The following is a 15,443-nucleotide window of genomic DNA, read 5'->3' as shown; positions in this document are numbered from 1 at the left end:
CGAGAAATTCAACAAGGCGGCGCGACACCGGTAGTAAACAACAGCGCGACCAACTATCTGCCAATTTAAATGTATAAATAGCTACTTCATTCTATTGAGAACAATCAACCATCTTACCATTCTGGATAACACCGAAGAAAGTTCGAGTACATCGACGAGTGCTTCGAGCGTCTAGTAATGGGGAAAAAGGACATGGCTCCAAACAAGAGATCCCGTCCGTCTGACTCACCTGAGTCACCTGGAGCTAGCTCGTCGGACAAAACATCACGGACATCATGGAGTCCATATAGAAAAAAAATAACAAGCTTCAACGCGCGTCTGGCGCTAGTGGAACTCCTCCACAAAGAGTTTATGGCCTCCGCGATTCCCTGGAATTCTGCCAGCAGCAGGTGGTTCCTCCAGCCACCGAGAACGATGCCCTGAAGGGAACGGTGCAGTCCCTGACAGAGGACTGGCTCAGCTAGCGGCCGAAAATAAAAAAATAAAAGAAGGCATCATTGATCTGCAGGCCCGCAGCATGAGGGACAACCTGGTGTTCTCAGGGACCAGAACAGGCTTAGGAAAACGCGGAAACCACCATTAAAAACTTCCTTAAACAACAGATGAAGATTCCAGTGGAAGTTGTCGACAAGATGGCGTTCCACCGTTCGCACAGACTCTGAGAAAGACGACCGGATGGCCAGCGTCCTCGACCCATCGTTGCCAGGTTTCATGACTTTAAGCAGAAGGAACTGGTTAAGAGCCGGGGCAGACAGCTGAAGGGAACCGACTACAGCGTCAACGATCAGTTCCCCAAGGAGATCCTCGACCGCCGCCGCCGACTGTTCCCCATCCGTAAGAGGTTCATGGCAGAAGGCTGCAGGGCCGTCATCAGCGTCGACAAACTGTACGTCAACGGAGAGCTCTACCGGGACCGGGAAGCAACTCCGTGGCTCTACTAGCAGGTGGTATGTAACAACAATGGTTTAATATAAAAGGTTTGTTAAAAAAATAATCGATGCAATGCAACTATGTGTTATAACTTTACATCCAGTATTCAAACTCATTCCCTCGCAGATGTTTCATGTAAATGTTTGTCATTCTAATGTCACTCACTCACTCACTTTGCAAAGCGCTCATCATGCTTAATCACTCACTTTCGTTTCACTTTAATTTTCCTTCACCTACTTTCACTCCACACTGTTTACATCCTTCTTTTCTCTATTCTTCTCCCACATAGTCAGCCAGCTATGTAGCCCTCCAGCAGCCACACACAAACATCTACTGCACAAGGGAAACGCATGCACATACATAGGTAACACACAACTCAGAATACACAGGTACTTAAGGTTAGCCACACACCTAAAGTCTGTCACACTACATACACACAAGACTAGTGATCCACAGCAGTCAGGTAAGATATGAGACCACTGAAGATTGTCACTTGGAATGTACGTGGAATCAATAAGGAGAAACAATTTAAAATATTTAATCATTTGAAAACCCTACAAACAGACATTTCTTTACTACAGGAAACTCATATTCCCCAAACTATAGATTACACTCTGGCATCTTCCCACGTGCTTACTTAGCCGGTTACAATTCTAAACAAAGAGGGGTCGCCATCCTGATAAATAAAAAGATTAACTTTACTCATAACGCTACCATTGTAGATCCAGAAGGGAGATATATAATCATTAATATCTTGATAGGAAACATTGAATATTGCATAGCTAATGTGTATGGTCCTAATGTTGACGACCCCTCTTTCTTTCACAGCTTCTTCACATCACTGTCTGCTCACTCTGGCTCCAAACCTATAGTAGGAGGGGACTTTAATTTAGTATTTAACCCAGCGTTGGACAGGCTAAGCAAAGCTGTGAGCAACAGGAACTGGCAATCAGTACAGACCTTAAAACAGTACATGGATGATTCGGTCTCTGTGACACATGGCGTTCTCCTTATCCTACATCCAGGGAATATACCTTCTTCTGGCCAGTTCACCACTTTCACTCCTGTATAGATTATATTTTAGTAAATAACTCAGTTTTACAAGATGTCTCTGACACCAATATTTATTCTATCACAATCAGTGATCATGCACCAATGTCCATTTCGTTGATTAAGACAGTCACACTTGGTGGTAGAATAATTTCATATATTAATTGCACAAGAAAAAAAGGACATGCTACTTGAATTAGAGCAAAAAATAAAATCTCTAGAGATTAAATATGCTGCCTCACGAACCGATGATAGAATCCTAGAAGACCTAAGGAATCTAAAGGTGAAATTAAATAATATAATTGATTGCAAAACTCAGTTTCAGATAGACCAATTACGCTGGGAGAACTTTGACCATGCTAACAAATGTGGTAAATTTTTAGCTAACCAATTAAAAAAATAGAGAAGCAAATCATCCATTCAATAACTAATAAGAAAGGGAATATTACTCTATACTATCTTTAAAAACTTTTACCAAGAGTTTTATACGTCCCAAATAGATCCATCCACCTCAGCCATAGAGTTTCTGAATAAACTAGAACTGCCAAAGCTAAAGGAAGAACAATCCACAACTCTAGGCTCATTGTTATCTTTGGCAGAACTACATGAACCTATGCAGGAGATGCCCAATAAAAAAGCTCTAGGACCAGATGGATTCCCAACTGAATTTTATAAGTTCTGGTACATGCTGGCACCCAGCTTTTACAAGATGGTAGTTGAAATTAAACAACAGCATTCATTACCCACAAATATGAATTCTGCCTTCATAAGCCTGCTCCAAAAACCAGGAAAAGACACTACACTCCCATCAAGTTATAGTCTAATTTTACTAATAAATCTGTGTGTAAAGCACTTGCTAGAATATTAGAAAAAAATCACTCCATATATAATTCACTCTGATCAAACAGGCTTATTGATTTAAACTACAACCCATTATTAAAACAAATAGAAGCCAACCTCAAAAGATGGCAGTCCTTACCCATTTCACGTATGGAAAGAATTGCCACCATAAAATGATAATCAATGATGATCAATCAAACATCATAGTTGTTACCAGAGCATTAGCATAAAAGCATCTCTGACAGCCTGGTGGGATTTTTTTAAAATTAATGGGTCTTCGCTTACTCTTTGCCAAAACACACCTCTCTGGAACAATCCAGACATCATACAAAACAAAAAGGCAATACACTTTCCAACTTGGCATATCGAAGGGAAAACACATCTGAAACATGTTTTCACAAGAGACAAGTTTACCTCTTTTGAAGAATTAGTGTCCCACTATGAAATCACTAGTGCCAATTTCTTAGAATACCAACAACTAAAGTCAATATTTAATGCAAAAAGTAAGAATACTCCCATCCACATGCAACCACCACCAGTAATAGAGCGATTTATTGATATATCAGGGAAAAGGACAGTATCCAAAATCTATTTCCAATGTAGATCAGACAGTGAGCCTTCCGATCTCTGAATGGGAAGCTGATCTCAATCACCACTAATTACACGTTCTGGAATAATGTGTTTTAATTTATTCAGAATGACAAAAAAAATACAAATTTACAACTAATACAATATAAAATTCTTCATAGAACTCACTATACAGGACAAACTCAAATATTTGCCCTCACTGTACAGATAACACAGCAGATAGATTTCTACATGCATTCTGGTCATGTTCACCTGTGCAGCAATTTTGGCAAAGAGTATGCAAACACCTGTCAACCCGGTTAAGCTGTCCAATCCCAGCAGCCCCTGCACTTTGTCTTCTAGGAGATCTAAATGGGCTTGACCTAGAGACAAACTCATCACACACACTTCTTTCTGCCCTCTGTGTCGCAAAGAAAATAATCCTTATGAACTGGAAAACTAAAAAAAAATTAAGCATTACTCAGTACCTGAACAGCTTGTTAGATTACACCACCTTAGACACATTGTCTACTTCATCAAATCAATGACCAAAACTATACTCTCATTGATTCTATTTCCAGGTAAGGATGCATGGAGCTCGGGTGCTGCGTCATGTCTGGCACAGTGGTGGGGGGGTGACTGGTGGTTGGGGGTGCCTGCCTACCTAAGGAACCGGGACAACGGGGCTGGTTGATTCAGGGCTGGCCGCATGGGTCCCCTGCGGCAGGGGTGTGGTGGCTGCTGAGACCGGCGGTCCTGTGCCGGAGTAGGGCCATTTTGAGGGTTGGCGTGTGCCTGTCTCCAGGGAGTGGAGGCGGGCCTCCCTGCCGGTGTGTGGGGGGGCGGACCTGGGGTTGGAGACCTGGGTGACCTGTGTCCGGGGGAATCCCTCCGGGGGTGCCTGCCTGTGCCCGGAGGGGTGTCTCTCCCCTGGGGCGCTGCCCTGCTCGGGTGGGGCGCTGCCTGCCCTAGCGGTCTGACGTCCTCTGGTGACTGCTTGGGCCTGTTGGGGGGGTTGGCGTACTACTCGGGCTATGTCCTTCATTGAGCCCTGGGCGGAAGTTGGCCCTCAATTAACAACCGCAGCGTATGTGTGTAGGTTTGAGTGTAGCACTACACGGGGCGAGCATGGGCATACTTGAGCGAGAGAATGGGTAAGTGTGAAAGAAGGGTGAGGATGGCTCTGGCTGTGCTGCGTGTGGTGCCTGGGCAGTAGTACTGCGGTCCCTGGGTCTCAGCTGTCTCTTCCTGGCTGGGGGTTGTGGGGGCGGTGGGATGGGTAGCAGAGCTAGTCGGGAACGTTACTCTGCGGACCCTGGTGCTTTGCTTCCCAACTACATTTCTCCACATTCATCCACTTAGGTCTGCAAGGGGCGTCCTGCTGATGGACGGACCGGGGCTACTGGGAAGTGGTTCCGTCCCTCCCAAGTGGGATGCTCTGCAGTTTTAATTGCATTAGTCATACACACTCTGCCAGGAATCTGGGGGCTCCCTCCGGGGGGGCCAGTTTACAGAGCCTTCACATTGATGGCTCTGTCTGCTGGACCCCTCGAAGAATTGGCGATCTCCCAAAGTTCCTCATACTTATCCACATACACATACATTTAGGGACGGGGGTGGGCTCTTTCACTGGGGCCTGGGGCTGAGGCCAGTTGTGGCCTCGCCCACTGGCCCTGGTGGAGAGATCACCACCCAGTTTTAACAGCAAAAAGACATTTGGGGGCACTATCCGGGGGACACACCGTGAGCCAGTGGCCGTGCTCCTGGAGGTGTCACCCACCTTCAGTGCACTCTAGTTCCACACCCCCTACGTCCAAGCTGGGTTGCAGGGTTCTGGGGTGCCTTTTCCGCTGCCCTCTGCTTCTCCCAGGTTGGGGGGAGTTGGGCGGAGACCTACCCTCCCCACGAATGAGATCAAGCGAATGGTGTGGGTGCGAGAATGTATCCGAGAGTGCATTGGTTCACGTATGATTGATTAGTTTGTTGTAAGAGAGTTTATGGTGTATGTGTGTTGATGTGATGATGTGTTGTACGTGTGGGTGGGTGTATGTGTCTGTGTGAGTTTGTATGCATGTGGTGCGGTTAGAGTGTGGGGGGTCCGGTTTTCCGCCCGGGGTACGTTGATCATCTGCCTGGGTGGTCTCTTTTCTGCTGACCCCCACCAATTGCTGTGCTTGTGTACTTTCCTTGTGCTGCAGGCCCGGTGTGATGCCAGGGGATGAGGTCGGGCCGATGGGGTAGGCCCCGCTCCGCTCGTGTAGGTGTGGTGGACTGGGGATGGGCCCCACTCAGGGCACGGGGCCATCTCCTGGCAGGCTCACTACGGACCGTGGCACCTCGGTCTTCACTCTTTCATGCCGACCCTCCCACCGGGGGGAGTGTTTGCCCCTGGTTCTCTGGGGCAGACAGCGTTGACCCCCGGTGGCCCAATCTGACCTTGGGTGCTGTCTCTGTGGCTGCTGCAGCTCTGCCTGATGGGCTCTGTGTGGGCGGCTTGGGTCGCAACACCTGCCCTCCTGGAACTGAAGGTGTGTGGGCTCCCTGGCTGCTAGGATTCTCTCCTCTGCTTATTGGATGGGCGTAGTGGCCGAGCCCCTCACATCACCCTGGCTTCCACAAGTGGCATTGTTCATGCACCAACGTCTGCCTCACCCTTTGGGTGAATAATGTTAAGTTACAGCTTTACTAACCTTGTAGTGGGACACTTTCCAAATCCAACTGTAAGTATTACTGATACTTATCACACATTGATACTGTCAATGTGTGAATATGGAAATTGTGGTGTTGTATGCCATGACTTCTATTAAGTAGTATGGGATATGTATAACAATGCATATGTGTATGTATATGATATGTATATGTTTGTATGAGTATGTGCACATACCTTAACACCATTATTGGTATTAGTATTAATCTCCAAGGTACACCACAGTACAACAGTTGTTTAGTTATGAATGTGTTAGCCTAAAGGTACATCACTGCTTATTTATTTTGCACCAATTGTTTACTTAACAGATTTGCTTGGTTTCAGCAGCTGGTTGCACCCCTACCCCCCACCCTCCCGCACACACCCCTTAAAGCAGAAACTTAACCTGTCAACCAACACAGCAACATCACACATATTTGGGATTAGCTAAATAAACCATAAATCAAGAAGAGCATATATATTTTATATATACCCCTCTTGTTAAAGCAAAGCTGTCCATCACAATAATTCAGCGCAAGATATGCTGCTTGTTTAACTGCTGGACAGAACAAAAACAATGTATTACATGTTATGTATTTATCAGTTTAAATGAGACCCATTTAATACCCATTTAAAACCATTTTAGAATTACTCTCAAGACAGTCACACACAGGGGATACATCAAACACAGCCAATATAATAAAAACAATAATGTAAGACAACAACCAACAGCATGAGGCCCAGCCAGGGTTAACCCACACAAAGCTTCTGTGGCACTACCACACTTTATCTAAACCTAATATTCTGCGGCTCAAATTAATGCTAAGAATCCAGACAATACAAACATATGCACCAGTAGTGAGCTAGCTATTACTGTTAGTGAGATATCACCACCAGACGATGAACGCTAACGTTAAATGCCTTTTGTGGACTTTGACTTCTGCTCAACATATTACAAGTAAAAGTTCAGATTGGTCCATTAGACAGCTCCAATTTTGGCACTCAATTTGCATTGCACAGTGTAAATCTATTAGTTAGAAAGTCATTATCAGATCCCCACACTTACATCGATTAGACACACAGCTAGGAACATTGTCACATATTTCAGATCAAGCACTACAGCCAAAAAGAAGCTTGCTCAAATGCAGCAACACATGGGACGACCAACCCGCAGTTGGTTCTGCAGTTCCTTAGTGCAATGCGCCAAACTGTGTTTATAAGAAAGCGCCTATGTCAACAGGATGCATTTACCAAAAACTATTTCTGATCTTTTGCCAGCAATTTACAAATTCCTCAGGAATTATGGAGCAGCCTCCAGCAAAGAAAGGTTTCCGCCGTGTGGGACCATTTTGACCTCATGTCGGAAAATAAGGTATTTGATTTAAATTCCTTGTTTCATCCTGTTCCTCTTAGGGTTTCCACTTGATCTTTCTGAATTTAAATTAATTTCAAAGTGACTCTTAGTGCACCAATAATTAATTTTAAAATAATATTTTCTGCAGGTTAAATGTCGCATTTGTTCGACAGAACTTTTATAAATAAATCCACCTCCTCAATGCAAGGCATGAAAATAGAGTCCCTGATACGCCCAGGACAAACTCAGGTATACAGCCATGCAACAACTTACTGACAGTTGCTTTATTAATAAACAATTATCAATTTATTCTTCACTTCATTTTTAAGAATCGAGCTTCCAGGAAGCAGATGCTGGATGAGGCTCTGCTCAATTTCATCCTGAAGGACTGCCAGCCCCTCAGCATTGTGGAGAGTAAAGGCTTCAAGGAACTTGTCCAGGTCTTTCAACCCTCATGTTTTGCCAACCAGAAAGGCTTGTGTGGAAATTAATATCCAATTTAGTAAATTCTTAATTTAAATACATTGCTCTGTTCTTGTTTTGACTTTGTGCAATTTTCAGATCATCCAACAAATTGTGGCCAAAAAGTACGAGAAGGAAAAGGAACGAGTGAAAATGGAAGTACAGCAAGCTGTGGCAGTGAGTATAACAGCTGACATGTAGACATGTGACCATTGAGGCTTTGCTAGCCCTTACCTGTCACTACATAAATGAGAATTCGCAGTTGTGTACATCTGTGTTGGGAGTGAAATACTTTCCAAAAAGTCACACTGCTGACAATTTCGCCCAAGTCTGGACTGGGCCATAACCAATAAAGTAAATTGTTCTGTGAGCGACGCAGCACCGAACATGATCGCATCCATCAGACAGCTCCAAATTTGGCACTCAAGGCAGCCAAGAAGAAGCTTGCTCAAATGCAGCAACAGATGGGATGACCATCCCTGAAACTCAATGGAGGTGCCAACACAATAGAGCAGCAGTTCCTCAAAGTGCAATTAGGCCGTCACTAGACTGCAGTCAGAATGTGCCTCTGTTACCTGATGCACAAATGAGCATGAGGGACTGTCTTCACAGCAGCTGTCTGCACCCACTTTAGGCATGTTATTCAGCATTATTTTTATGTTTTTTGGAAAATCCTGTACTAAAATGCCAATTTGTTTTTCAGATAACCTTTGGCAAGACTTTGACATTGAAGTGGGCAGGCAGACAACAAGTGCCACAGCTGATGTCATCCAGGAGGTTCAGCGGTACCTGGCAGAGGGCAATATTGCTAGGTCCCAGGATCCCTTAAAACACTGGGACAACCACAAGTCTTTATATCCAAACCTCTTTAGGCTTGCATTGCAGTTTCTCTACATTCCAGCCTCATCAGTGCCTTGTGAGTGGGTGTTTTCTGCAGCTGGAGAAATAGTCTCAAAAAAAAGTAACAGTTATTTCAAAACCTTGGAAAAACTTTTTTTTTTTTTGAATAAAAATCTGTAAAAAAACATCCCAGTTCACAAGCATGCTTATTGTCAGCATGCACAAAATGTTCACTTAGAAAATCAGCAGCTAGAAGATACACCTCTGCTTTTGATCCCTCGGCCCAACAGTTGCATCAGGGGTGTGTCCAGAAAGCAGGGTTGATTAACCTTCTGCTAAACCCTGAACTCTTGGTTGATTAACCCAGGACCTGCTTACCCCGAGTATGTCGGTTCCAAAACACCTGATAAGAGTTATGGTAATGTACCTCATGTCGATAACCCAGAGTTAACGCAAGTGCACGGCGTATATAAAAAGACATTGTCAATGGATCGCCCAATCCACAAGTCACCATGGAAAAAAGCAGCATATTTTACAGAGGCGGAGTTAAAGGTCTTAATGCTGGCGTACGAGGAATTCCGGCCGATAATTATCAGAAAAAGTAATACAGCTGCATCAGCGAAGGAACAGGATTTGGCTTGGCAAAAAGTAACTGACAGTAAATGTGTGAGTTCGTTTAGTAAAGTAAACATAACTTCATCGTTTGTACTATCATTTTCATAAGATTACAATGACAATGGATAATAGTAATATTCTTGTTTAATGAGTTGTAATTCTTCTGGAGCAAGAATAACTGAAATGAAATAAACATCCTACAAAAAAGATAAGATTCAATTACACAATTACAGGATCTATGAATTAAACATGTTTTAATAAATACATTTAATAAATTCAGGGACAGAGTAGGTTCAAGGTAGGGTGTCATCAAATAGGGAACCCTCTGTCCCCCAGCAAGTAGTCATTTTAGTGTCCTGTAATGATTGAAATGTGTAAAACAATAAAATACAGTAAAAACATGAACTTGTGTAAATTACAATATACCTCGATGAAAAATGTGAATCTGAAATGGAAAGTAATACGAATAGTGTGTGCAGTACGCCCGAGGTGTAAGTATTAAAATGTGTCACAGATTATAGAAAGGACAAACCTGGAATTCATCTTTAATGACACGCAGAGGTTTGTGGCCAGGGAACTGTACAAAGGTGTGCAGGACAGGAACCGTTTAAGTGCCAGACACACTGTAGCCTTTACCACATGCTCTGCATCGCCCAAATTATACAAACAAAACAAAAAAAAAAGTGATGCAAAAACCAAAGAGCCACGCACAGAATGCTTTCTGTGGTAAGTGCAGACCCACGGTTTGTTATGGTCGAAATGAAAGGTTTCCAAAAGGGTCATTAAATAAATTAATTCTTTAGAGAAACGATAACGTTCCTTCAAATAATCATCAGTATATGACGAAACAGATATGTGGCCTTATGACCCTCTCACGATGGAAGAATCCTCGTATAAGCTGCGCCTCCAAGTTCACAGGCGTGCCCATCTCACTAACCTCCGAAACAAACTTACCCTGAAACATAACCTGTTCCGGAGCAGGTTATGTTCAGAGACTAAGTTGCTATGGTTACATACCATGAAAGTTACCTCCGGTTTTGGAACCGAAAGCTGAGGTTAATCACTAACATACCCTCAAATTTACCTGGGTATGTCACATAACCCGCTTTCTGGAACACACCCCAGGACTCCAAGGTATTACAATCACACCACGTCCCAGTAGATCATCTATTACCAGCGCCTTGAGGTCACAATTTTTTTAGTTGCCTTGGGTAATCAATGTTAAAATGGGCAGCTATTTCCTCTAAACCAGGGGTGCCAAACTGCGGTCCTCGAAGGCCGGTGTCCCTGCTTTTTTTCCACCTCTCCCTGCTGATTACCTTTAACAGGTGTCAGTTGGCTGTTAATTGACTTAACACCTGATCCAGGTAATTAGCAGGCTCTGGAAAAGGGAGAGTTGGAAAACCAGCAAGGGACTGGTTTGAGTTTGACACCCCTGGGTTATACACATCACAAGATTTCTGATGTTTGTGTTGCGTAGCCTAAATGATGTAAGTTGATCTCTAAGTATACTGACATTATCTCCCCTCTGTCGTTGTATAAACTTCATCTCCTTAAGAAAATACAAAAAGATAACAAGCAAATGTTATACTTTGACCGCCAGATTGAGAAAACCGATCCTGTAAAATAGAAATAGAAATTCTCAAACACAAACTGAAGGTGAGGGTTTAGTTGCAGGTGAATTTCATGAATTATTGGAAGAATAATAAAATCTAACTATAGCCTTTGTATTTGTAGGAAATGAAGAAAATATAAATTATAATTTGCATTGATTCAGTTCCTTTTTATTGGTGGTGGGTGATTAATCCGAGAAGACATCATGGCATATGACATCTGACTGTCCTTTCATCCCGGTAATCTGCAGGGTGGATGAAGTCTTCCTCAGGGTCCTGAATTTGTAGGGCAGGGTGTTGCTCCCCTCTAATAATTGCAATATTGTGGAAAACAACACATGCCACAGGCTTCAGGTGTTTCCCTGAGGTGACGTAGGCACTGAAGACATGCTTTCAACAGGCCTATGGTCATTTCCACCCAGGCTCTTGTTCTGCAGGGCCACATTAAAGCGCTGCTGGGGGCCTGCTTCAGGTTCTGGGTAAGGGTCAGTAGTGTGGGCTGGCATGGGTAACCCCTGTCTCCCAGCAGCAAGCCGTCAATCTCTCCTAGAAGAAAGTTTACATTACTTTAGTGCTGCATAGAAGTGCTCCTGTGAGTGTGTAGTGTATGCATTGAAATAAGTTTATAGGACATACATGTACTTACCACAGTGCAGCCTGTTGCTTAGGGTTGACTCACGATATATTCGCGAGTCATAGGAGCCGGGTCACTTGGCCTCCACGTTCGTGATAATATGTGCAGCATCACATATGATCTTGGTGGTACAAAAAAAAAAAAAAAAAAAAAAAAAAGATGCATGTCAGTTACAGTATGGTGATGTAGTCTTTCACCATTACAAAGAGTATTCAGTGTACCTGCACATTTATACTGTGGATGGACCTCCTGTTCACATAGTCCCCTTCATTTTCAGAAGGTGCTTTGATGGGAATGTGTGTGCCATCAATGCATCTAAGCACATTTGAAAATCCTGAAGGAGATTCTAATTATTAGTTTATTTCCAGAGGTCACAGCAAGATGTTATTAACTGATCACCATTTTTCACAATAGCCTAACTGAAACGAATTAAATACCACATACCTGCAATCCTGTGAAACTCCTCTTTGATTGCTCTGAGGGGTTTGTGGCCAGGAAACACAACAAAGATCTGCAGAAAGCGCTTGAGGGCGAGGCACACTTTTCTAATTACTCTGCATACAGTGGCTTTACAAATGTGCTCAGCATCCCCGATGTTATAAAGAAAACTACCGTTTGCAAAAAAACGTAACGCAACACAAAGAATCTGCTCGGATGTCAGAGCATGACCATGATGGGTCTGATGAATGGGTGGATAAGATTTTTGACATACGTTATGGAGTTCAGAGAAAAACAGTACCGCTCAAATATAAATGCATGCGGATATGAAAGAAAATTAACTCGTGGCCTCAAAATCCTCTCGTGGCGTAAATCCAATGCCCTCCGAATTAATGCAGCCTCCTCATCTACGGGATCGTCTAGAAACGGACACGCCATTCTGGTCTATGCGCAAAGGAAACAGGTGAAATCTATGAATGTACTGAAAGATTAAATTAGGCATTTTAACACTGTTCACTTTAAAAAGGGGCAGAGACTGAAGGAAACTCTGGGTTTCCTGAATAAAAACTGCTTGCGACCCGGTTTGGTTCACAGTAAGTTGCAGAGTTTCAATTACCTCGCTTCTTGAAACGGGTTTAAACTTACCCCGCTTTACGCATTTAAGTAACCTCGCTTTCTGAAACCGAAAATTCAGTTTTCCTTATTTCGGGGTTAACAAACTCAGTTTCCACAAAACCTCCTTCTTGAACGGGCCCCTGAAGGCCAATTGCTGTTTATTGCCACAACAGGTAAAACCAAACCAGAGGAAAAAAAATAAAAACAGAATGGCTCAAAAGCAAAAATGAAAGTTGAGGTCAGAAACACAACATAGACCCGAACAGTATATTACTAACAAAATAAAATGACAAAAACACAACAAGGTCTGCCTAGTTCCCAACCATCAACTTCAAGAACAAGCAATTTCAGATTGTAACCCCTGATTTCACAACCACATTAACCCACAAAGATGTCATAACTGACAGCAAGCAAGCAATTCAAGCAACCATCTAGTTCAAATAAGAATCTAGCCAGCTGCGCGTCTGGGAGCTGCCCTTAAATGTCCTCCGTGCATGGGCAGTCCTAGCGCCTGAGTGGTGGAGGCTGCCACGCCAGTCCAATCAGTGAAGACCACAGGTTGCCCATGGAGAAGACCAGGTGTGGCTGAGGAGGGAGAAGACCAGGTTCTAGAGCCACACCAATGCCAGGGAGGTATGGAGGTGGAGCCTGGGGAAAGGAACCGAGACTCAGACGCGACCAAGCCAGTGGACAGCAGCTGTCATCCAACAGTAGCTCAGGACAGAGGAGGAGCCAGGCCCATAAGCGGAATGCAAAAAAAAAAAACTGAGAAGGCCTATGACCTTACAAGGCATGTTGTGCAATTAGATCAGAGGATATAAAAATATGAGCAAAAACATTGAAAGCCTTGTTAGACGACCTGTTATAGCACTGATCCCCAACCCCTGGGCCGCGGACAGATACCGGTCCATGGTTCCCTCCGCTCCAGATATTATCACGCCATTTAATGGCCATTATCAGTGTCATGAACTCAATTTCTTGCCACTTCCTCTTTTATTTTGTAGTCACTTCCAGGCTAGTTTGCTTTATTTACTCCTTCTTGATTATCCTGTCACATGGTCCACCAGCTGTCTGTAATTAGTAATCTAGACATTTAAACACCAGTAGTCACACCAACCAGTTGCCAGATTGTTGAGTGTACGCACCTCTTTCCAGTGTTTACTCCATTTATCCAGACCTTTTGATCTTGTTTTTGTTCACCTTGCCCTCTTGTAACTTTGCTTTTACCAAATGCTAACAACCTGAGCTTGATTTTGACCTCTGCTTAGGATGGTGAAATCAAAGCCTTGTGAATCACAGAGCAACTTTGACACAGCTGGGTTGAAATTGACACGCTGCTTAAAACATTTGATACAGTTAGAAAGACAGACCTCAAATCCTCACAGACAGTCCCTGTTTTATTGTCAAACAAAAAAATATTTGTCAAAGCGTAATTGTGTTTCTTTGTAGATAAATTTATATCAGGTAGCCTTGATATGTCAAAAATGTGTGATAGTGAAATGTTACGATTACTGCGTGAGTGCTTTGTTTTTTCTACATTGACGAGCGTCTCATTTGTGACGTCAAAGATTTTTATTAAGAAAAAGAATGGTTTCCAAAGTACAGGGTTTTAATCTGCTCCTCCTTCGGCTTGCCACCACTCGCACGGCACAGATGTTGCTGGCATGTGGAGATATTGCTTGGTCAAACTGAAAAGTAGTAGAGACGTTGTTGAGCGGGTCTTCTCCTCTGAAGAGGTACGGCTCAGACAGGTACCTCTGAACTTCCACGGTTGCATTTGCCGTTGGATTTGGTATTTGTTGCTCCTAAAACGAAACACATTTCAGTTTTTTTCCATGAGAAAATTATGCTTATGTCAATAAACTAACCAACTCTGCTGTCCAACAGTTCCCATAAGTTGTCTGCAGCTCCTGCCTCAGGATCAGGGTCTAAAATTGCTGCTGACTGAAAAACATCATTAGATTTGATTATTTATGTATGTAAGGAAAAAGATAACACTCTAATAAATGAAAGATTACCTGCGATGTTGATGGCTCAGCATTTCACCCCCCTTATTGTGCTTGCACATTCTGCCGTCAGTTTAGTCACAGCCTCCTGAGCATGGCTTGGATTGCCAAACGCCAATGTTTTGAAACGAGGGTCCAAGAGGGTGGAAAAAGCGAGGATTCGTATCGTTTTTACGTTACACCATGTAGCCAAAATATGTTGTAGGTTCTGGCACAGAAGACCTGCCGTTTCATTTTTTTTTACTCCTGCAGCCTTTGATGCCAGCTTGTGTTGCACCATTCTAATAATAGGTATAATTTTGGATCCTGATACAATTCGCTCTGCTGACAACTTCGTTGTAGCATTTGCTTACAGCGTCATAGTCCAATGATACAGGGGGGGTATATCTGTCGGTATAGATGCCAGAGCTGCACTGATTGCTCCATGTCGTTTTAACATGAGGTACGTAGAACACCACGTATCAACTTCTTGGAGATGATTTGGAACCTCTGCAAGTTTTTTTTTATGCCTTAACACTGCTTTTAAAAAATGTTACAATTCTTTTTGCTCTTGTTCTAATGTCCGTGAGAACGGACAGGAGAGTTCTTGAGGGCACTGATGTTGTAGGCTCTGCGCAGTGAGGTATTTATCCACATGCGTGCATTTACATGCAATGAAAGAAGTGGGTGGGCCATTCTGGCCCAGCACTCATCCTAACCCACAAAGGAACATGCAATACTTTGCGACCAGGGACTTTTTTTTTTTTCTCCACAATGAAACATACAATAATTTCCATGGTTAACTTGTCAGAAA

General features: G+C 43.4%; 1 long non-coding RNA gene across 2 annotated transcripts; it reads right to left on the bottom strand.

Moving 5' to 3' along the window:
• Positions 1–9,067: 9,067 nt before the first annotated feature.
• Positions 9,068–14,876, bottom strand: LOC129603628 (uncharacterized). 2 transcript variants are annotated; one of them, XR_008693708.1, is made up of 4 exons: positions 14,663–14,876; positions 14,513–14,588; positions 11,813–14,449; positions 9,068–11,712 (listed from the first exon to the last, which is right to left on the bottom strand). It is a non-coding gene; the product is annotated as an uncharacterized LOC129603628 (long non-coding RNA). The 2 variants fall into 2 exon arrangements; XR_008693707.1 differs by having other exon boundaries at positions 9,068–11,503; positions 11,604–11,712; positions 11,813–14,876.
• Between the last annotated feature and the right edge of the window lie 567 nt (positions 14,877–15,443).

This window comes from Betta splendens, chromosome 22, assembly GCF_900634795.4.
Source record: "Betta splendens chromosome 22, fBetSpl5.4, whole genome shotgun sequence".
In the NCBI taxonomy this organism is placed as follows: domain Eukaryota; kingdom Metazoa; phylum Chordata; class Actinopteri; order Anabantiformes; family Osphronemidae; genus Betta; species Betta splendens.
This window is presented reverse-complemented; position numbering and strand designations above follow the sequence as displayed.